Below are 24569 nucleotides of genomic sequence, written 5' to 3' on the forward strand. Positions count from 1 at the left end.
AAACTGGCTTTCTACTCGGCCGTCATTACCAGCAAAAGCTGGTTCCAACATTTCCCTTGGACAACACCCAAAGGAAAGAGTCAAAAGCAATAACAAGATGAGTGGTAAAGCTATAAATAGCTCAGAGTGAATTTCTTGGAAGTTCTTGGGTGGATGTCCAACACCTGAAGTGACGACTGAAAGGCTCCAAGAAATAAAGCACATACTGAAGGTGTCTGATCAAACAGTTTTCAACCATTGGCCAGTGTCTTCTTATCAAAGAAGTGAGGTCCATAGCAAGCAGTGGCATGACTCCACATTGGCTTTGTTTTGCCCCTCAGAACTGCTGCTGCCTCCTACATAGATTTTTTGAAGAAGAAATAAAAAAATAGATCTACTAGCTATCAACTGAGAAAGGCAGTGGGCAGACTCCTTGATGGCAGTGCCACGAGAGGGGGTGTCAACATCTGGCTAGTAATTGCAGCTCACAGTAATTAAGCCCAGGAAAATAAGTTGACAGTTCTGCAGCTTTGGTGCTTAGTGCCATCCCACTTACTTTAACATCCTCCACCCTCCCAATAACTTTAGCACAAACCCTACCCCCCGAAACAGCCCTGGGGTCCCTGAGAGCACACACTCAAACTATCTATGCCTGGTTATTCCCTCTGCCCCATTAGGAACGGTGTGTAATTGTATTTACTTTGCAGAAAACCGACCGTTAGCTACATCCTCTTTTTCACTGCTGAAGGCAACTCGATTCACTGCGAGAAGGGGCCAGCCAAATAAAAACACATAATTGTCTGTTGAACATCTCGTTCCACCTGAGTAGAGAGATACTAATACGTGTTTAAATGCGTGGTGACCATCACACCACAACATCACAGCACGGCTTCAACAAAGACACCTGTCATTGCAAATAAAAAAGTGTGAATGCCTCTGGCTTTTGCATCTTGAACATCTGGCAAGAGATATCATGTCAGCTCTGCTCTTATCTTACCCACAAGTGAATGCAGTTTAGCTTTATCTGCTCCAGAAATGTCGGCATAAAAATACACAATTTTCCATTGTCAGGCAAAGTTGCACACAAGTGCATCATGAACCTCTAATTTCAAACATCACAGAGTTAATTGTTACCAAGCATCAGAGATCGGGAGAAAGGGCAAAAAACTGTGCACACGCTGTGTGGGGTTTGACACCACACTGCGTGAGGTTTGAGTTTTCAGATCAAATCCCTTTAACAGTAAACACCTCCAACCATTTGAAAGATCAAATGTAAAGTAAATTAACAGGAAGGATATTAACTGCGATGTGGTGTTTACTCGTTTCGGCATGCAAGGTCCCCCTTAAACCCGTGACCCCGTTCACTGCAGTGACTCCTGATGACTTGTCCATTAATATTTAAAGAGCACTTTCTGTCTGGCTGCTTACACAGTGGGTCACACTTGGGGAAAGATGTTTGCAGAGACAAAACAAGACCTCCTGTGTTTGCTCCAAATTTGCCAAAAAGAGGAAGATTTGCCAGGTCCCCAGTCTGTTGAATAGCTTCGTAATGCCACATGTCTTCGTGGGATGAGCGTTGGATCACGTGGACCACCTCTAAACTGCAGCTGTTTGTCTTAAGCTCTGCAGCACTCCAAGCCTCCCACCTTCATCACAAAGTCACTGCAGCAGAGCCCTGGGGGTTGTCAATGTTTGGGCAGGGGGGCACAGTCGCGCCTGTTAGCTGCATGCATAGGCCTTTTGTTTGCCAGTTTTTCCTAGTACTCAATTGAAGCAATTATTCGCTCCACTTGGCAAATTTGTCCTCCTTTCACCGTCTGACCTGACAGATGATTTAAAAGGCACCTACAGAACGTCTGAAAGCCAAAGCATTCCTGAATAGGGTTTAATTTGTCCAATTAGGCAGCTAATGAGCTAATTTAGAGCTCAAGTGAACATCCGAGATCAGCGTACCCGGCCAGCATGTTTTTGTTTCAGGACAAGACTAAAAGGAAAGGTTTAGAATTATTGAGATTAATCATGTTAAACAACACCAAATTTATAGTGACCCTCCAAAAGAACCAGGCATTTTCTCATCTGTAAAGCTATGGTGAATGGTAGTTGGTTGAGTTTAGTTACACTAACGCCTTGCTAAAGGTTAAGAAGAGGTCCTTTGGGTTATAATAATTATTCCTGTTAAGGTTTGGGAAGCATCACTTTATAGGTTAAAATGATAACTGCCAAGGTGACCGTTAACATGGTTCTGCATCCTAGTTCTCCCTTCTGCTTGCGATGAACAAGAGCATAATTCCTATTATCATTAAAGGCCTTTATTACCAATATAGCTTCATAGATGGATAATGCAAGCTAGTGTCATTTTATTCTTGTATATTGACTTAAGTCATAGGCCAGGATTCAGGAAATGGGACACACATCCAACCTGAAGTCACATGTTGCAATGTTGTTTGAACTAAACGTATAAGATGCTGAAATGTCCCAGTGTGTGGGCGATGATCTGTGAATGTCCTGCAGGTAATTGGTGGGTGGGGTTGTGAAATCATTGTAATCGTGAACATCTGGTCTCAGCAAAATGTTCCTCAAAAAAACCAACAGGGAGAAACAACTCTTGCATTTCCTGAAGAGAGAGGTAGAAAGCCACAGAGGCTGAAAGGTTGATGACCCACTTTGGTTAGGGGTTCACTGGGGTTGATAATAATGGGAACTATGCTATTGAACAGAAGCCCAGACTTTTCTCATACATGTTGAAAAAAAATAATAAGATGACGTTTTAGAACTAAAAGCAAGAAGACAGAAGAAGTGAAAGTAGAGCTGCCATCCAGGTACATAAGAATTTCCCAGGATTTTACTCTCAGTGAATATTAATTGTCTGAGCCTCAGCTTCAGTGATCGCTCTCCTTCCTGGGCTAATATATATGCGGCCAACATAAACGATCCGGCTTTCCTTGTGGAATTGAAATGCTGATTGCTAGAAATGTAGTAGATAATAGTTCTAATTAGCATATAGCTGTTGGTGGGGATGTTAATCAAATGCTATGTAAATCACCCTACACACTCTGGGCATTGGGATGGTGTAGCTTATTAATCAGTTATCACAACCGCTTAAGATATTCAAGATACATATATAGATTCTGACAAGTGAACTTAGAGACACGTGGTTAATACCAAGTTTCGCCCAGAAGGACCCACTGTGTTCATGCTGGTGGGGTGTGAAGCAGAGAACTGGTAGGAAATTAAATAGAAGAAGTATCAGATGGTATCTGACTCATCCGGTGATATGAAAACACGAGTTGGAAGTTTATCAGAGGGAGGTGTGAGGAAACCAGACTCTAAATATAATGTGATGTAAACTGTGGTGTCAAACACGTCTTTTTTAGGCCCCTTAAAAGCCACTGGTTTCAAAATATTGCATTATCGATTAAGCAAAATATTTCATTACATGTGATACAACAACAAAGCTCAAAGAAATCTACTCTTCCTTAAGCATGAATCTGTTCTGAGGTGAATTATAAATCGTAAATCTCTTGAGAGAAAACAATCATACAGTATTGTGTTAAACATCTTACTTGTGAGCGGACCAAGAAAAGAAAAGAATCAAATCCAATGTTCTTTTAAATCATTGAAAAGAAAAAAAAGAAAATACAATCTATATCAGTTTAAATCAGTAGTACAATGTAGTACAATGCACACAGCTCACGTCTTGAATGTTCTGCTGCATCGAAAGAATTTTCAATAAAGCAAAGCTATGTGATGTATTTGACATCCTTTACCTTTGGGCAGGTGTTTGAACACATTTGAGGTTTAAGGCCTAATGTCAGGTCAATTTCAGCGCAGTCCTGCCAAAGAAAACAATAACGTTGGAGGTGGCCCCTGCCAGCACTGCGAGGCTTTTGTCTTTGGCATCTCATAGGCCTCTCTGACAAGGTTAAACTAAAGAACACCCCCCTACGTGCCTGCTCTGCAAAATGAGATTCGAGTGGCCTGCTCATGCTACCGAAGAATTAATGTGCAAAGCCTGAGCAGCACCGAGGCAGTCTAAAAATTCATGACTTGCACACACACACGCACAGTGATTCAATCCATTCCATTTTGTGTATATACGCACACACCCTCTGAAATGCAAGGTAGGTTACACACAATCTGAGGTCAAAATACTTCAACTTCTCACTACTTCTGTGCAGCTACCTTCAGGGACATCTCAGTCCCCAGAAGTGGCTGCAGAGTGAGCGGCCCTCGCTTTCACAAGGCTCTCCAGGGTAAAATCCTTCCAATATGTCAAGTCGTCCTGTCCGCTTGCTGAATGTGTCTGTGACGGGCACAGGCTGCTGCATACACAGACCCCCCCCCCCCCCCCCCCCTCTCTCCCCCCCAAAAAGGGTGGTAATATGTCCATGAAAATAAATAAATTATGTAATGGCCAAAGATTCTAGCACTGGCTGACAAGCTAGCTTTGTATCAACAACACTTGGAGATACATGGCAGATGGGGCAAGACACTCGTGGCTCAGTGATCAAGCTTTCCAATCGACCGAGTCTCCCCCGAAGTTGGGGAGAGAACGGGAGCAGGAGTGTGGCGGAGCTGTGAGAGGCTGGATGAAGATGTGTGGGTCTCCTCCGAGAGGCCCGGGAGATTGACACTCCAGTTTAGAGAAGGGCCTTGGAGGAGAGAGAGCGCGGAGATAAATGGTGCATTTCTATAGAGTGGAACTTAGTGAAAGTCACTTAGAGGTACAAAGCTGTTAGAACTCAAGAGGTGAGCGGTGTGAGTCGCGGAGAAGACGGCAGAATTTTCCAAGTGCCTTCAAGCCAACAATCGACACCATGAATAAATATATATATATATATAAACACATGAACTAAACTGGGGGGCTCGCATCGCAGCTCATAAAAAATAAATACCCGGTTCAGTGACACCAGTAAAAGTAATTTAACACACATACCTGGTTGTAATCACGATCATGACAAACTCACATTCAAAGGAGGCACGAAGGGTTTGTTGTGTATATTATTCAATCATAGGAACAATATTTCTATAACCGATGCTCATCATAATTCTTACTTCATTATTATAACATGGGGAAATTTCTTGAAGACAATGTTAATAAAAAATCAGTTTGTTTAAATCAACAATAACCACTCACAGCACTTTACAGTACAAATTTTACATTCGCCCATTCACACATACATTCATACAGCGCATCTATTGGCAGCACTTTGTTATTCTAGGGGGACCCTTCGGGGTTCAGCATCTTGCCCTAAGACACTTCGGCATGCAGATGGGTCAGACTGGGGATCGAACGGCCGACCTTCAGGTTGGAGGACGACCACTCTACCCCTCAGCCACAGCCACCCCGTGACGTCTTTTTATCATTCATGTCGTGAGATACTTTCCTCAAAATACGACTTCTCATGAATTTCCAAGAGCCAGACCATAGCTTGTACCTCAATGTGATTATACTGAAGCATCACCTAGCCATGGTCACATGCTCGTGGTCACGTGACATTATACCTTTGAACCACATTCCGGAGCAGTGATTAGAAACAACTGCACTTTGTTATCTCGACACAGCTGTTAAACATCGGTACGAATACCATCCAACACCTGAAGTGCTCATTTCATCCGTGCACATTGCTGTGATTATAATTAGTGTGTCCGTGCTAATGAATATGGATGGTTGTGTGACTAAAAATGCGTACTGCTGTACGTATGCCCATGTGGACTTGTAATGGGAACTTTACTTTTACTCCATGTAGTAAAAAACACTTCTGGTCAATTCCCTTCATGCCAAGGACAAGTCCCCGAGGCTATATGCTGCTATCGGAATGTTAGCATTCCAGTGGTGCCTTTTTTTTTCTTTCACACCTAAGGGGATGTGCCGGGGTCCTTTTCAGATACACACAGCATCATACAGTGAAGCTTTGAAGTCTGGCTGAAACCTTGTCAGTACAAATTGAGTAAGATGCTCTCTGGCATGTGCCGTTACCTTACACCCTCAGCTCAGCCGCTCAGGAAGCTTGATGTGCAGTGGCAGGGGAAATATTTTGAAATCCTATATTCCATACTGCGCATTTCACTCTTTACGGTGACTCAATGTTTACATTAGGCCCATTCACCGTGGCATTCAATACAAAATGAAAAGGAATCCAATAACTAACATAGGTTAAATAGTAGGTGTAATGGCCCGTACGGTAAAAATACAGAGTTACACTGAGTTCAAAATAAGATACAGGATCATCCATCGAATGTTAAACTTCAAATTCGGCTCAGGTATAATCTGGTTGTGTAAATAAATGCAGCCAACAAAATAAAATCGCAGAATAAATTTCCATCTGTAATAACCCACCTAAATATGTATTTCACATGACCATTCATCTACACAGCTGATTAGACCCAATCAGAAACCGAATGTGTGCAAACCCCAAACTGTGCCCACTAGCGTTTCCCTAAAGTCTACGTTTGAGGCGTTTGGAGCGGAAATGATGGCAGGCATGAAAATAGAAAAGTGTATTTTCAAACTAAAACATATTAGTGAAGACGTAGCCTCAGTCAGTATAACTTGTTTTCACAGCTCAGTTCTCCCAGGTCCCAACATGCACCACACTAACACAGCTATTGACCTTGGACTGAGAACACAGTCCTCCACCTTTTCCCAGACTCATCACCTCGCTCTCCATGCTGAGAGCGACCATGGCTCCTTGATAAAACACATGCACTTTTTTGTTTTTGTGCGTGTGTGAAATGCTCCAGACTGAAACAAATGAGACGATTCAAAATTCAACTCTGTGCTCCAACCTTGCAGCCAACAACTCGCGCAGCCTAACGGGGTCACGGACAGTTTTGCACTCTCCTGTGCCATCGCAAAAATGTTGACACTCTTCAGCCCTTTCCCGAGACAGGCTCTGACAAACGGCGGAGGGGAACGGGGGCAAGTTGCCTGCAGCGATCACACCTCTGCCTGGCCTCATCCCAGCAAGGAGAGGGGGGGTCAGGAGCCTCAGGGCAGGCGTCAGGCCAGGCTGATACTGGCTGACTGTGTGGCCAGTAGGAGCGTGGGTGACCTTCACATGGGTTCAGAGGGTGCTCCGACTACAGCGGCAGTTAGCAGATGAGTAGGTAAATCAATAGGCAATATACTCTATACGGCCGAACTCAAACACTGGTGTCAGCTTGGCAAACCATCCGAGATGCCGCCGCAATGTGCAGACTCTGTTAAATTGAGTCAGGTGCGATATATGTGTGAAATGATTTTAAAGGTGCTGGAGGGAGCGTTTTTTATTCAACATTGATTTAATATAGTTAGAATATAATAAAGAGACAAGACCGCTGGTATAGGCTGTTTGCTACGATTGCTAAAGTAGCTGTAATATTTGTAAAAGCTATTATCATAGTAAAAAGGGTTCGGGTTATATTTCTGGTGACCACTGTTGCAAACATGCTCTTGCCTCCGTCTTGAAATAACAACACCCTCTTCGCTGCTGTGGAAAAGCGACTCACTGTTGGTACCATAAAGCTTTTTCTATTTTCTCTAACTTTCCACACTGATGAGAACTGCCTGAATACACCATAAAAACAAGTGACCAGCATCTGCCTCGACCAAGGCAGTCTGCGTTGGTTTTGAGGAGAGACGGTCGTAAAGTCCACAAAAAACCTCAATGTCTGTGTTGAATTAAATCAACAATAACAAAGTCTCCCCCCCCCTTTTTCGCAGTTTTTATTGAGTTAGATAGATAAAGGTTTTATTTACCTCTGGGTTAAGACCTTCCCATTACGGCCTCAGAGGGAGCAGTTCACCTCAGCTGTGACTGAAAGCTACACTCATTACACACACCTCCAGGTGATAATGAAATCAATGCTGGGGAAGTCTCCCATCTTGCATTTGTTGGGTAGAAACTACTCCGGTATAAAAGTAAGCTTTTGAGAGTTTCAACTTTCGTTAAATTCAACTTTAAAATGTGCAAACAATTCTAGTTCTACTCTTAAAAATACTGCAAGGACTCTGTATTGTTATTGTGTTGAAATTAATCTCCATGGCCTTCGTCATATAGATGTTTTAGAATAAATAATCTGGCCTCTTTTTTTATCAATAGTAACAGGCCTCCAGACAAAGTTTTCTTGATAGACTTTCTGATACATTGCCACTAGAATGTTCATTACTTCCAAACGAAGAATAAAAATACTGTGATGAAGTGTATTCTCAAGAAGAACTCTTACTTTATAATTTTTCACTGTACACGTAATCACATGCAGGAACATCTGCATTTCTGTTTACCCGATTTGCATATCCACCAAGATGCAGTATATTCAAAACTACACAGATACAGAAACGTTAAAAAGTGTTCATTTAACTGTGATCAGAAAAAGTTGCTTTGCGGTTACTTTGCATCAATGACCTTTATGGATTTCATTAGGAAAGCTCACACTATGAAAAATGAGAATTGTAAAAAAGTGCCTAATTACTCTACCACCACCTGAGCTCATTTGACATTATCAGTCTTCTCTTGGAGCTTCAGGCTCAAACACAACTGGGCCAAAAGCATCCTGAGAGTTGTCAGTCGCCACGCTCGCAAAAACAGAACAACAAATCTCCATTTAATTGCAGAAAATTAATGAATCTGTTAATTTCTTTAATTATCAGGATATTATTACCTAGTACACCTTTTATTTTGGTTTGGAATAAACTGAAAAGTCTGAAGATCCGGACCAAACAATGTGGCTGTGAAAGCCGCCAAATCTTTCAGGACATTACAAACAACATCATGTCACCGATCTGGAGGATTCTTTAATCTCCTCTATCTAAGCTCTGAAGCTGTCGCACATTTGTTAGTCTACACACAGGGAGATGTTTACACTCACTGTGAAAGCGAGTCACCTGCAGTTCAGCTGGTTGTTGAGCTGGGATTCTTCCATATAGAAAGCAAAGGTTAGACAGCTCCTGTAATGGGGTCAAAAGAAGAGAAGGGGGACATATCTATAGTGAGGGGGAACAAGAGTACTGCTGATGCTTGACAGCCACTAGTAAGTAATACCATCACACACACACACACACAGACACACACACCTCAATAGCTCCGGCTACAACCAGATATTGGACCCAGTGTTGGCCCACTCCTCTTTGCATTAGTGCATTTTACAGTCCAGTTAGCAAAGACCTTAGAGCTCAGCAGAGGTAAAAAAAAGAAAAAACGTCACTCTTGGTTCAATCTCAGCATTGAGCTGAGTACAGATCAGTAACCAATTCACTGTTACACAACAAGCACCAGGAAAGATCTGTGGAGCAGATTCGACAGGTCTCTCCAAAGGCAGTTAGTCTTCTGACATTGGAATTCATGCCATTTTGATGGAGGACCTTAGGTTTGTTCCATGTTGTCCAACAGGGGGGCAAGGATTGAAACACATGTGAGGATGTGAAGGGAAAATAAATCCTCTGTCAAAAGCCTCAGCCAGGAAGGAATCCTTTTATTTTTTTAAACCTATTTTTATATACTTCTAATTTGGACAGTATAAAAAAAATATTCCACGCGTGCCATTAAATCCAAATCCCACCCTACAATAGTTCTGATTGTGACTTTCTAAGAGCTGCATATTATACGTCAACAGAAGTCCATGTGAAATATCCTGGCGTCACTCTAAAGAGTAACTCCTAGCAAAAGGTGTGACCCTGTGTCTGTAGTGGGGCCTCTTCAGATCATCAACAATGCTGCTGCACAGAATACACAGGAATCTTGTGTTGAAGCCGTCCTGCCTGGGATTCCCAATTGGTGAGCTTCAAACAGGGGCTTTGATCAGCCGGTGCGGTTGGAAGGATGTCTGCACGTGTTTGTGTGTGTTTGTTTGTGTGTGTGTGTGTGTGTGTGTGTGTGTGTGTGTGTGTGTGTGTGTGTGTGTGTGTGTGTGTGTGTGTGTGTGTGTGTGTGTGTATTTTTTGTGGAGGCAGTTGCAGGCCCAGCTTCTTGAGGCATCAATAGCGTTGTTTGATGTGGATATTTCCTCAGCAGGTGGTATATAAAAAGGCAGTGGCTCCTAAAATATTACAAACTCCTGTCTGTCACGGAGACGCTTAGAAGGAATTTGGCCTTCAGGCGATCAAATAATCGTTGCTATCAACGAACTCGATGGGCTTGGTAAGGCCAGATTGCCTTGTTGCATATGGACAGAAGGTTTAATGACAGACTGTTAAAAGATCTTCGTGTGTGTGTGTGTGTGTGTGTGTGTGCTGCACATGTATGCATGTTGGGGCGATGGTTCGGGGGTGGGCGGCACATTCATTTAACAAAATGAATAGCTCTCGGACTAAATTAAATTTCAGCTGGAATTAAATGATGGGAAGTGGTCTCTGTGTGAGCTACCGGATCGCTGTGAGAGGGCAATATTGCTAAAAGGCTTTTAGAGGATTAATTTAATGTTTTTTTCTTCTTCTTCTTCTCCCTCTCTCCCAGCTGCAGTGTTTTTTTTATTTTTTATTCTTTGTTCTCCATCCAGGTGCTCGTAAACCACAGCATTTGTTTCCGCAGTGACATTTAGTTTAGTTAGAAAATGGCGGCGAGCCAGCCAACAGGGTGCCGTGTCCAGGGAGGTGGGCTGAGTGTTGTGTCTGTTTTCGACACATCTGTGGGAGGCGTTAAGGGCTGGACGAACAACACAGACTGTTGTTTTATTTTGAAAGGATTAAAAGTAGGTGGCCTGCTGTGGGAGCTGTTACGGTGGATAAAGGTTTGATTTGTCGATCAAAAGCCATGTTCCCTGTGAAGCGTCCCCGCAAACATCCGGTCCTGCTCTCTTTTTGTAAGTCACCACGGACAGCCAGCACATTTAGAGAAAGTCTATTATTTTTAAAGGCCGAACAGGTTTAGGCTTCAATTCAAGATCAAATGACTGGTGTTATCAACAGAGGCAGACCTACAACTAGTTTATAGAATAGAGCTCCATGTCAGTGGATGGGAGAGTCAAAAACTAAAGAGTCAAAGTACACATCAAATTAGAATTCCTCAAAGATTGTTTCTGTCGATTAAGCGAGTTATTTTTCTTCTTCTTTTAGTTCTTTTATTGTCTTTAATTGATAAGCAAGCTGTGGGAGGGCGACACAGAGAGAGTTTATAATGAACTTCCACTTTTTATCTTCAACTGATAATATAGAAAATCTACAAATAGTGTTTTGCATCAGTTTCCAGTGCCGTTTGTTCGGCTTGCACTTTCTCTCCGGCTCCTTCATCCTCCTTAACACTCTGATGGTGGACCTGCCTGTTGTTGGGAGCACTGGGAGGAATCCTACAACATAGTGGCCTGGTGGACCATTGGAAAAAAAATCCATGAAGATTTTAAAACTCACCATCCTTTTAGTTGTGTGTCAGCATCTGTAGCTGTCATTCATTTGGGCTGCAACATGTTCACTGGTCAATCCGAGCAATCAACCAATCCTGCCCACGACCCATCAATCAATCAATTAAGCAAACAACCCGTTCCCACGCTGCACTAATCTGATTTGGTTATCCAGGCGCTGACGATGCTCCGACAAAAAAACCATCGGCGCCACTCTCCTCTCATTTTTAAGTAAGCCGACGAGAGAGTGACAGTGGAAAGATTAATGGGTGCTAGTTTGCTGGCTCTTGTTTTGATGACCCATGCTCAGTTGAATTATTGCACTAATGATGCCATGACAGTGATGAATAACTCCTGTTAATATTTCATCAGCTGTGTCAACAGTTACACTTTGAAAATAGACTCTGTGTATTGGGCCCAATTTGAGCATGATTTGCAAATGTACAACTAAAGAACTTTTTAACTGTATAAGAAAGAATAAGATTTGTCCAGTGACGTCAAGCTTTGCAAATATTAAGGTGCCGGAGTAAATGTAGCAAAAAGATGTGAAGTGTTACCGAGCTACAACAGATGCAGATAGGCTCATCCTCATATCATTGGTCTACATTCACTGAAATAAGCTCATGGAAAATACTGGATATCTAAAATATGTATGAATTAAAAAAAAAATTAATTGTGTTGCTCCAATATTACTGTAGCTGGCAAGATTAAGACAGATTTTGGGATATGGAAATATTATAGTATATTGTATCTAAAGTTATTGATGTATTCTCTTTCAATCACAGAAAGTTTTCGAGACTGAATGAATTCAAGCAGCATCCTCAGTGTGGAGGATTCATTCTTCCTCCTGTGTGTATAGTTGCTTATTTGCACGCAGGAGAAGATTGCCTCTCTTGCATGTTGTGCTCTGTGAAATTATATTTTTTAACCCAAACCATGATCTTTGCTGAAACCGAACTAGGTTTCGGTGCAAGAACTTGCGACTGAGAAGTGAAACCAGGAAGACATTTTCCTCTGTAAGCCCTGAAGGCAAACTTACAAACTCCAGCTACTGCTCAATTTCACTTAACAAAGCAGGATGTGTGGCCTGAATAAATGGAAAAGTAAATAGGAAAATGTAGCTGTTGAAACTCTTAAGTGCACAGGTCAAATAGATATCTGAGCATTTTGAATTGCTCATCTACTTCAGAACACTGAGTAATATCACGTATTATTCCAGAGAATGATGCAGCGATGTATGGAGCCAGAACAGTCTCAAAAGGATTAAATGCACACAGAAATGAATACATGCGCAAAAAAGATCCACAAATACATTTTCAATGCACACACAAATATGTTTCATTCCATATATAAGTAAAAAAATTCACATGTAAAATATAAGATTCATAAACATATTTTGAATCTGTGTGGAAGCTGGGGGGGGGAGCTAGCTGCCTCCGTGTAGCTTCAAGCTGTTGCAGCTGTTGAATTAGCAACGCAGTTTGGAAACAATACCGGGGAACCGCTGCGTTAAGACACGATAACATAAGCATTTTGACCCGCTGGGTGTCACTTTATTCAGCAAAAACTGTCGCGTCATCAACAGCCCTTTTCTGTTGTCATCGTTCACTGTGTGTGAGGAGCCGGGGATCAGCGTCTACTAATTCTATGTCTATTGGCTGGCGGGCTAAAAACCTCCAGGCTGCCTGCGGGCGTTTTAATGACGTCGTGTAATGGCACTCACGTGATTGGCTGTACAGGAGTGAGACATCTGATTGGCTACAGACGATCCCCTCTTAGAAAAAATGCATTCGTGAAACAGAGACACGTTAGGGGAGTCTCAAAAGTCTCAAAAGTCTCACACACAAATGCAGCGAGGTTTACAAATTAAAAGCACTTTGTAAATGCAGGTCCAACAGTTTATATATGAATGTAACAAGCTCCAAATATGTATTTGATGAAGATGCTCTGACCTCGACACGTCACACGTCACAGCATCACAGCACTGGGTCAGATTCCCTTCACAGCTGTTGAGCAAATTGAGATAACGCTGTTATGATTCTGTATCTGATCCTGTGGGCTAAATAAAACTGGACCAACAACCAAACAGTGAAGCACCTCGTCGCTCTCAATCACTGTAATTGTCAGCACTTGGAAAAGTTTGGATCCAGCGCAGTGATTAGTGATGGTCTATCTCGTCAGCGAGGGGGGGGGCAATCAAAGATAATTGCTGCAAATCATTGTGATATTTTAATTGTGCACCTGCATTTTCCTCAGTTGTTGGCTTCACATTTCAACAAAGTGTTTTCTCTACACTATCTCCACGTCACTGATTTATGTGTCTGTTGTTGGTATTTGATGGTTGTCAGAGGTTTAATGTCTTGCTCAAGGGTACTCTGACACAATGCTGTCTACCGAAACATTTCATGTTGTGTGGATTAACCCCGCAGTAACACTTGCGTCTGTCAGAGCCACTCTAACAAACTTTGCAAGTTGAAGGTCCAAACGACAATTATGGGGAACAAACTGACAGCAGACTGTAAAACAGGCCGTTAAAGTCAGAGAACTTGTGTGACTGCTTCAGGTCATTTTATATGAGTTCAGCTCAACTGGGCCACATACACATTAAGCTCATCTCATCATCTCATCGTCATCCGCTTATCCGGGGTCGGGTCGCGGGGGGAGCAGCTCAAGCAGGGGGCCCCAGACTTCCCTTTCCCGGGCCACATTGACCAGCTCTGACGGGGGGATCCCGAGGCGTTCCCAGGCCAGTGTTGAGATATAATCTCTCCACCTAGTCCTGGGTCTTCCCCGAGGTCTCCTCCCCACTGGACGTGCCTGAAACACCTCCCAAGGGAGGCGCCCAGTGGGCATCCTTACCAGATGCCCGAACCACCTCAGCTGACTCCTTTCTAAGTAAAGGAGCAGCGGCTCTAATCCGAGTCCCTCACGGATGACTGAGCTTCTCACCCTATCTCTAAGGGAGACGCCAGCCACCCTTCTGAGAAAACTCATTTCGGCCGCTTGTACCCGCGATCTCGTCCTTTCGGTCATCACCCAGCCCTCATGACCATAGGTGAGGATAGGAACGAAGATCGACTGGTAGATCGAGAGCTTTGCCTTGCGGCTCAGCTCTCTTTTCGTTACAACGGTGCGGTAAAGCGAACGCAATACCGCCCCCGCTGCTCCGATTCTCCGGCCAATCTCACGCTCCATAGTACCCTCACTCGCGAACAAGACCCCGAGGTACTTGAACTCCTTCACTTGGGCTAAGGACTCATTTCCTACCCGGAGTAAGCAATCCATTGGTTTCCTGCTAAGAGTCATGGCCTCAGATTTAGCGGTGCTGATCCTCATCCCAGCCGCTTCACACTTGGCCGCCAGCCGATCCAGTGAGTGCTGAAGGTCACAAGCCGATGATCCAATGAGGACCACATCATCCGCAAAAAGCAGTGACGAGATCCTCAGACCACCGAACTGCAACCCCTCCCCACCACGACTACGCCTCGATATCCTGTCCATGTATATCATAAACAGGATTGGTGACAAGGCGCAGCCCTGGCGGAGACCAGCACCCACTGAGAACGAAACTGACTGGCTGCCGAGGACCCGAACACAGCTCTCGCTTTCGGAGTACAGGGATTGGATGGCCCTGAGGAGAGACCCCCTTACCCCATACTCCCGCAGCACCTCCCACAGTTTCTCCCGGGGGACCCGGTCATACGCCTTCTCCAGATCCACAAAACACAAGTGGACCGGATGGGCATACTCCCAGGCCCCCTCCAGGATCCTTGCGAGAGTGAAGAGCTGGTCCGTAGTTCCACGTCCGGGGCGAAAACCGCATTGTTCCTCTTCAATCTGAGGTTCGACGATCGGCCGAACCCTCCTTTCCAGCACCTTGGAGTACACTTTACCAGGGAGGCTGAGAAGTGTGATACCCCGATAATTGGTACACACTCTCTGGTCCCCCTTTTTGAACAGGGGAACCACCACCCCGGTTTGCCACTCCTTTGGCACTGTACCCGACTCCCACGCGATGTTGAATAGGCGTGTCAACCATGACAGCCCCTCAACACCCAGAGCCTTTAGCATTTCTGGCTGGATCTCATCAATCCCTGGGGCTTTGCCACTGCGGAGATGTTTGACTACCTCAGTGACCTCCACCAGGGAAATTGACGACGAAACACCATCAACCTCGAGCTCTGCCTCCAACATAGAGGGCGTGTTATTCGGATTCAGGAGTTCCTCAAAGTGTTCCTTCCAACGTCCGACGACCTCCTCAGTTGAGGTCAACAGAGTCCCATCCTTACTGTACACAGCTTGGATGGTTCCCCGTTTCCCCCTCCTGAGGTGCCGGATAGTCTTCCAGAAACACTTTGGTGCCGACCGAAAGTCCTTCTCCATGACCTCTCCGAACTTCTCCCACACCCGCTGCTTAGCCTCCGACACGGCAGCAGCTGCAGCCCTTCGGGCCTGTCGGTACCCTGCAACCGAGTCAGGAGTCCTCCAGGATATCATATCCCGGAAGGCCTCCTTCTTCAATCGGACGGCTTCCCTGACCACCGGTGTCCACCACGGTGTCCGAGGGTTACCGCCCCTTGAGGAGCCTAAGACCCTGAGGCCACAGCTAGCCGCCGCAGCTTCAGCAATGGAGGCTTTGAACACCGCCCACTCCGGCTCAATGTCCCCAACCTCCACAGGAATGCCAGAAAAACTCCGCCGGAGGTGTGAGTTGAAGATACCTAGGACGGGGGCCTCCTCCAGACGTTCCCAGTTCACCCGCACTACTCGTTTGGGCTTACCAGGTCTATCCGGAAATTTCCCCCATTCCCTGATCCAACTCACAACCAGATGGTGGTCGGTTGACAGTTCCGCCCCTCTCTTTACCCGAGTGTCCAAAACATGCGGCCTCAGATCAGATGACACGATCACAAAATCGATCATTGATCTTCGGCCTAGGGTACTCTGGTACCAGGTACACTTATGAGCACCCTTATGTTCGAACATGGTGTTTGTTATGGATAATCCATGACTAGCACAGAAGTCCAATAACAAACGACCGCTCGGGTTCAGATCAGGGAGGCCGTTCCTCCCCACCACGCCTCTCCAGGTATCTCCATCGTTGCCCACGTGGGCGTTGAAGTCACCCAGCAGAACTACGGAGTCCCCTACTGGAGCCCCATGCAGGACTCCATTCAGGGTCTCCAAGAAGGCCGAGTACTCTGAGCTGCTGTTTGGTGCATACGCACAAACAACAGTCAGAGTTTTCCCCCCTACAACCCTTAGGCGGAGGGAGGCGACCCTCTCGTCTACCGGGGTAAACTCCAACACCGCGGCGCTCAGCCGGGGATTTATGAGTATCCCCACACCCGCCCGGCGCCTCACGCCCTTGGCAACTCCGGAGAAGAATAGAGTCCAACCCTTATCCAGGAGTACGGTACCAGAGCCGAGACTGTGCGTGGAGGTAAGCCCCACCAGATCTAACTGGTAGCGCTCCACCTCCCTCACAAGCTCCAGTTCCTTTCCCCACAGCGAGGTGACGTTCCACGTCCCCAGAGCCAGCTTCTGCCGCCCGGGTCTGGTCCGTCGAGACCCCTGACCTTCGCTGCCACCCATGTGGCGGCGCACCCGACCCCAACGGGTCTTCCCACAGGTGGTGGGCCCATGAGATAATTAACATTAAGCTGTCCTGTACTAATAGGTTGTCTCATTTCGACCACATTTTGTGAGGTTTAACAAATCCTGTATGCTTCTGCAATAAATATCCCTGCTAAATAATCTATCTATCTATCTTTGAATTCAATAAATCTCGAGAATCATCAACTTTATCAGTTTCAAACGTGGCGTGTGTAACGTAAGAAAGCTGCACATAGCAATACCGAAGTCCAAACAGCCCATTCCTTTCCTCAACAGGCAGGTTAAGAACGGCCACTGCACTAGAACACATGCAACACAACGCTCCTAGCATATCGTCCTGTTATCCAGTGAGGCGCTACATATTGCAAAGGGATCCTACCTGAAATGTGCAATCAGACATGACACATGATAAACAGTAAATACAGTTGAACTAATCAGACAATAATTGCCATGTAAATCAAGTGTTTTCCTTTCTGAATCTTAATTCTCCGCACAGCGTATCTCCATGGAAATTAGCATCCCACAGAGGTTGAATTTGAATTTCTAATTACAGGTTCCCATGTGTAATTTAATGGAGTTATCATTTCGCAGACACTCTTTGCATCAGCAGATTAAAAGCTTCTTATACAATGTCTGATGATGTTAGTCCTCTGAGGGAAAAGGGAAATTCACAGCTTTTTTGTGCATAACAGCAATCACAACATCATCTCTGTAAAAAATTAATTTTGTTTAGGCACAGAAGAATGTCTAGGATTTTATGGTTTAATACAGGAATGTTGCAAAGGTGCCATTATTTTGTAAATCACAACACTGGCCACTCAAATGGACAAACAGCCATACAGGGCAGCGAGGTAATAACAGGCTGAAATCTGCGAACTCTCACACAAAAGGCTGGAAAATGAATGTAGTCGTACAATGCTGAATATTTTATCTCCTCACCAAATATTATTTGATCCAATTCTGACAATAGTCTGCCATTCAGAAGAAGTTTGCCCGTCTGATCCAAACAATGCCTCAGCACGACGATGAATCACAACAGCAAACAACCAACACGTAGATGAAGAGCCGGATTACACCTCAAGCATATTGGACTTTCTCTTTACTTCATTGTGTATCAGTAACCGTCCTGTGAATACCTCCATTTTCTCTTTTTTACTGGAATTCATGTCGAGTTGTGTCTCAGTGTTCTCTGAGATGAAGTTAGGGAACAAATACAGAGTGAAGAAAAGCAGCACAGTGGTGATGTTCTATCTACTTTCTCTACTTTCATCTTCTTTCCGGTTTATTCCAAACCAGCTTGATGGGCTTTCAGTCCGGAGACGGTGCAGCTCCACAATAATTAGACGTTTCAACCACTGGCTTCTGCAAACACTTAGAGGAAGCGATTTGTGGGTTTAAATTTTCCAACTGCAGGTTTTAGGATCAATCTCATGAAATGCTGACTAATGGAAACAACATTAAATAATGATCAGTGCTTTGATCAACCTCGTTCAACTCTTCTGGGAAAAAATAAACCAATGTACCGACTGAACCGTCATCTACAGTCTAGTTTGGAGGTGTAATTCAAATCTGATTTGTTTCCAAAATATTGTCTGTTGACTAACATGTGATAAATAACATGTGATAAGTACATGGGAATCAATATATTGCGATTTGGCGATAGATCTTTACCTCCTCACTGCAACGAGCTGACGTGTCATTCACCTGCTCCACTCGTGGCTTTTTGAAAACAATAATAATAATAACCCCTGAACTGTCACAATTGGACAACATAATGGAATAAACAATACTTTAGCTCACAGTTGGTAAATCTGCCCCTGCACTGCAATGCATTGTGTGAACATTGTGCACTGAAAATGGAGAATAATAGATAACGTGATGCAGTAATTTTTGATTAGATCTGCTGGAGGCATCGTTAATTATCAGCTCAGGTTATTTCATAATGAAAAAGGTCCAAAGATTCAGGTGTACCAGGATAAAAATTGCAAATAAAAAAGAGGAGGAAAAGACAGCCTGAGGTATGTTGTGTTCAGATATGGGAATAACATCCGGATCGAGTAAAAAATCTTTTGATGGGTTCTGGATAAACAAAACATCACATAACTTCAAAGCTCCCTTTAAGGGATTTCTTTAACAGGAACTTAACGTGTGCTGATTTTATTTTTTCCAAACATTGTCATCTTATTTTACATTTAAAATGCCAATTTGTGTGATACACATTTCATTCATAGTAGCTAAGTTCCAATAAAGCCAAGAGTCAATGATAGCTGCTTAAACCTTTCATAATATTTTTGATTTAATAAACATATTGACACACAGATAGTGGGTCATGTGAGAGAAATCCGATTCAGTCTGACTCCTAATGTTTAGGAAACAAATTGATTATTTACTGGTTAGGTTGTAGCTTTAATAGTATATTTAAAGAATGTATACAGTAATGAATTAGTGACTCAACACATCCACTAGACACGTGGGAGAGAGAGAAGGGAATTCACATGAAACACGGAGAAGAATAAAGAAAGCAAGATGGAGACAGAGAGATGAAAATGTGCAGAGGAGTGGAAGAGAGAGAATGGGAGGTGGTGAAGAGGACCAAGTGATAGCTTGCAGCTGGGTGTCCAAGAGATACAAGGAAAAGGAAGTGTGTGTGTGTGTGTTTTTAATTATTAATTTATTCTTGTCCAGAGAGGGAGAAGCCTGCAGAATCTGACCTTCGGATTTCATCCTACCAATTTCTCTGTTCTTTCAAGGAAGCATGAATCTAATTTAGGCCTGGGAGCTTTGCTGCTTCTTCCTTTAATCTTCAACACTTGAAGAATACAGGAGAGGGGGAGTGGGTATAAAAGAAAGACCGATGGGTGGAAAAAGAGAGAGAGAGAGTGAGTCTGTGAAAGAGAGAAAGATAAAAGGAATACAAAAAAAAACAAAGAAGGGAGTGAGACGCCTGGAGTCCTTGTTTTTAAGATGCTGAAAATACAATATTTACATGAATTACAGGCAGGAGGAATGCATCGCATTGATTTAGTGCATCTAATGACCAGGGAAATTGAGAGGGGCAAACAGAAACACTTTGAATTCAAACCAAACACAGAAAGCAGACGAATGCTATTACTTTCAAAAGAAAAATGGATGAGAGGGCAAACGGAAATGTTTAATGGTCAGGCTTCGATCGCTGCCACACCCTTTGCACATCACTTCCCCACATTCCCCATGTGAATCCATATGTTAAGAAGACCCCGACAGGCATGTGAGAGAGGGAGCAGCGCTCACTCGATATCATCTCAGCGATGCCAAGTGTCAAATGCAGAAATGTATTTAAGTATAATATAGTGGGAGGAGGAGTGAGGGCGAGAGGAAGAGGGATGGTGTACCGAGCATACGAAATGCCTTCGTTGCAGGGTGTAATGCACCACAGACAAATAGTGCCGTTTTATCGCCTGGAGTAGAAAGAGCTTTTAAATTCATGCTCACTCTCCAGGAGTCGGCAGCGGCCAGTGACTGATGTGCCACAGAGACACAGGACACTGCTGTCTGACTCTGTGCTGCACTGCAAAATACAATAAGAGAATCCTCCCTTTAATTCAGAGCTTGATTATTTCTGAAGAGACGGGGCTATCTCCAAATCTTGGTCAGACCAATGGATTTTGAAAATAAAAATTGAATAATACTACTACTACTAATAATAATAATAATAACAATAATATTAAAACAAATAAGGTTAAAATACACACATTTCAAATGCACTAATAGTCGAATTAGTAAGAGTCTTTTAAAATAAACCAAAGATTTAAAAGAGACATATAAGAGGCTGTTCCAAAGTTTAAATAACATATAATTTAGCTGACATTACATTTTTTACCATATTTTCATATATTACATTTTATTGCATCGTTTCCTCACTTGATCTTGTATTTTGAGTTCCTGGATTTGTTTTTGTCAAGTACAGTACTATTAATTTGGTCTTTCTTTTCTACTTAATATGTTGCTTATACAGTACATCCAAACATCAAAGCAAAGTCCTGGCGTGTTCAAAACCTTCCTGCCAATAAAACTGATTCTGATTTTAAATAGAAAAAGGGAACAGGTAACAGGCCTTCAAGAGGTGATTGAATAGGTCGGCCACTTAAAGAAGATGAAGAACATCAATAATGATGATGATACATAATTCAATTCAATACAACTTTATTTGTCACCAGAGGGCAATTCTCAGAGGCACATAGAGCATGTCAAGACAACAAGTAAAATCAAGGAAAGAAAGCGACAATGACATCAGTGCAATATCCACGGACAAATTCAAATCTGTGCAGTATTCTAAAATGATAAAGTAAGAGTCGTCTATTTAACTGTAAAAGGATGGTGAACAGGATAACAGCTGTAAAAAGTGATTGTAAGAACGTAGAGAAATAGTGAATGATGATCAAAGTGCATTGAGGTAAGTAATACAGACATAACTTATGTAAAGTTAAAATTAATATGTAGAATATATGACTAGGTAGCAGCCAATGAATAAATATTGTAACGTATGAATAAATATACATACAGATTATGTACAGTTAAGGTGAATACTGATAATGAAGGGCCATGCAGGGCCTTGAATGTACTAATCGTATTTTGTTATCAGGTTTATATTTTATTGGAAGACAATGAAGGGAGGTGCTAATCGGGGTGAAGTGATTAAGAGATGTCACCTTCACCGCACTCTGCCGACATCCTGCTGCCAAATCTACAGAAGAAACAATATAAAGCAAGATGTGTAGGACGCTTTCACATGCCACGAAATGTGAGACTAGTGGCAGAAACTTGGACTATGGGCAGAAAAGGTTTCTGGTTCGTCTCTGGTTCGTCTCCACGGAGAAACAACAAAAAGACGAACCTCAATTGATCTGTCCAAAAATCCAAGAGGATTCTCCCTACCCTGTGTAGTGCCCCTGAGCAAGGCACCTTACTCCCCCAGAATCTGCTCCCTGTGCGCCGTACATGGTCGCTCACTGCTCTGTGTGTCCTTTACCAGATGGGTTAAAAGCAGAGGTTAAATTTCCCTACCTGCATGAGTGTGCCTGTGCATGTCTGTGCATGTTTTTGGGACAAATAAATGTATCTTAATCTATCTTAATCTTAATCGTATTTTATCAATGTTCCACCCAGGACTACTTAAACTGTTAAAGTGCAGGAAATGACCCTGTTGTAGGTAGCCAGGCTGAAATGACACATCTTCTACATAGAGTAGTTATTATGTGCAATGAGATTCTGACGCTGGACATTCATAAACAACTGTGAAAAGAGTTGAGATGACGACTGCAAAGATGGGTTCAAATGAGAAAATGGGCTGAGTTATAAATACAATAAAAGTATTGTTTGTGTTTTTGAAGAGCTCAGGTCAGAGTGTGTTTATAGACTCGTTATTCCAGCCACAGCAGCAGCAGACTCCGTGTCTGTGTAAGTTGAGATGGCTGTTGTTGTTTTTTTCCGTAAAGAATGGGACTTTAAGAACAGTAATACACAGATAAGGACAGACTTTCAGCCGCAGTCTGTCTCCAGTGAGTCAGACTCACATGTCAATTGAGCTCATCAAGGGTCAGGGGTCACATACTGACAACAACAGGGGTAAGAATGGCACTATTTACAGTGTATACCTCTGACAAGGCCCGACAGTCCCTTTCAATTCATCAATTCCAGTCTATTTTTTCATCAAGGACCATGAAGTACTCCCTGGTGAAAATGATAAAAAATACAGAAAATAGCCGTTCAGTTGTTTCTGTGTATTCTTGCCTATAAACAAACAAACCAACAAATGGAGAGGGTTGAAAACACAACCTCCGAGGTAGCAAACATCCACGTGACACATTTTCATTTTTCTTAATTTCACTTTTCTCATCTTTCATGCTCTTCCTCCCTCTCAGGCTGTCATGATTGACATGTCTATCAACTTGACAGAGCTGTGACAGGCAGCTCCCTGAGGTGCACCCCCCACATCCACCACCACACCCACACACAGAGACACACACACAGACAAACACACTTCCCTATCCAACCCATCCCTTGTTTAATTTCTCTGCCTGGCTGCTCGTTGATGTCTGATTCAAAAGCACAAAGACACAGCGATGGAGGGAAAGATGTTGGGGAATGGAGGCTATGTACATATTGAGAAACCAACCAGAGACAAACTGGCTCGGTGAGTTAGTTGTTACCTTTAAAGTAGCTGAAGTACAGTACAGTTTAAGAGCATTCCCACTAAGCCTCAGTCGTCAGAGAGTTGATATAAATGGGGCACTGTTCTTTTTCGTTCCCATCCATGAATTTGTTGTAACCCCTGCAAAGAAATGATGAGCCTTTGCATTTCGAATGACTTCAGGAATTCCCCCAAATATCACTTAAAATAATGATTTGCCTTCTTCACAGTGTTGCGTCTCATTGTCATTCATGCTGACAACGGCTTATTAAAGTCGCAATGGCAACAGAAGTTATGAGAGTTTTTTTCGGTCAGAGATTTCCCCGCATCTTGGTGAAGCCGGAACATTAAGTATTTAGATACGAGTGAAATGTCAGTGATATCAGATTTTATATCAATATCAAGTGTTCACTGTAACTGTTATAATACATGTTGTATCCGCTGCCGTGGGAAAAAAGCCTGATACAGGAGTAGGACTGCAGGGAGAGGAAGGAGGATGAAAGGAGGCGGGATGGTCCCTTATTGTTGTCGGACAGAAAACCATCACGACGCCTTCCTCCAAGTGTGCAGGGAAGCAGACAGAGAGAGAGAGAGAGAGAGAGAGAGAGACATATCCACAGAGGGAGGGTCAGGTTACAGCCCCGAAGAGTGGACAGGGACATCGGACTGAGGCCGCGGCTCACTCCCCCCCGGTCCTCTCCACCAGCCTTTATGTTGTGCTTGTAAACACTGCTGACCTTACAACACACAGTGGACACCCCGGCTGCCTCTGGGTCCAACTGAAGACATGTTTTGACTGCCCCTGTCACAAATGACTAAAAAAAAACACAGTGTCAAGTGTGCGTATTGAAGTCCAAAGCATATCCCTCGGAAGCAGGGCTGGAGCTCAGTGATTGAGGCGTGGTGATAACACTGTCCGGGGGAAGAAGAAGTTCAGCTCCCACTTGGGCTGACTTGGCTGAATATGTACGCACTCCCAGTACCTGCTGTAAATCTCCTGGATGAAAGCCTCAATCGACTGATGGTGAGTTGTGCCACGAGAAAGGAGGCTCATTGTAATTAGTTATGAACTGATCCTTAATTGAAAAAAAGTTAAGAGTTAAGAGTTTAGGGCAGATCTCTCTCCTAGTTTGACAACTTCAGAAAGAAAAGTACAACAGCTGCAATATTAATATCACCAAATACCACATTCATCACATTTATAAGTTAAACATGTTAAGGGAGTAAAATCCCTGCCTCTTTCTGACTGGTATTATACAGTCTTCTTCCTGTTTGACCTTGAGCCACTTGCAGAGAAGTTACTCGTATAGTATTAACTCCACTCAGACGTATTGACAGATCTCATGATAGCTCGAGGAACCCACAGTGGAAGATTAACCCCTTCGTTCAAGTTTCCAATATAAAGAGTTCAGTCTATTTTGGGGAGAATGGTGGTTCAATACAAACTGCAGATATCTGTTCCGGTGCTCATTGCTGGAGGACGTGCATTAGT

The sequence above is a fragment of the Pleuronectes platessa genome, chromosome 9 (genome assembly GCF_947347685.1).
Source record: "Pleuronectes platessa chromosome 9, fPlePla1.1, whole genome shotgun sequence".
NCBI lineage: Eukaryota > Metazoa > Chordata > Actinopteri > Pleuronectiformes > Pleuronectidae > Pleuronectes > Pleuronectes platessa.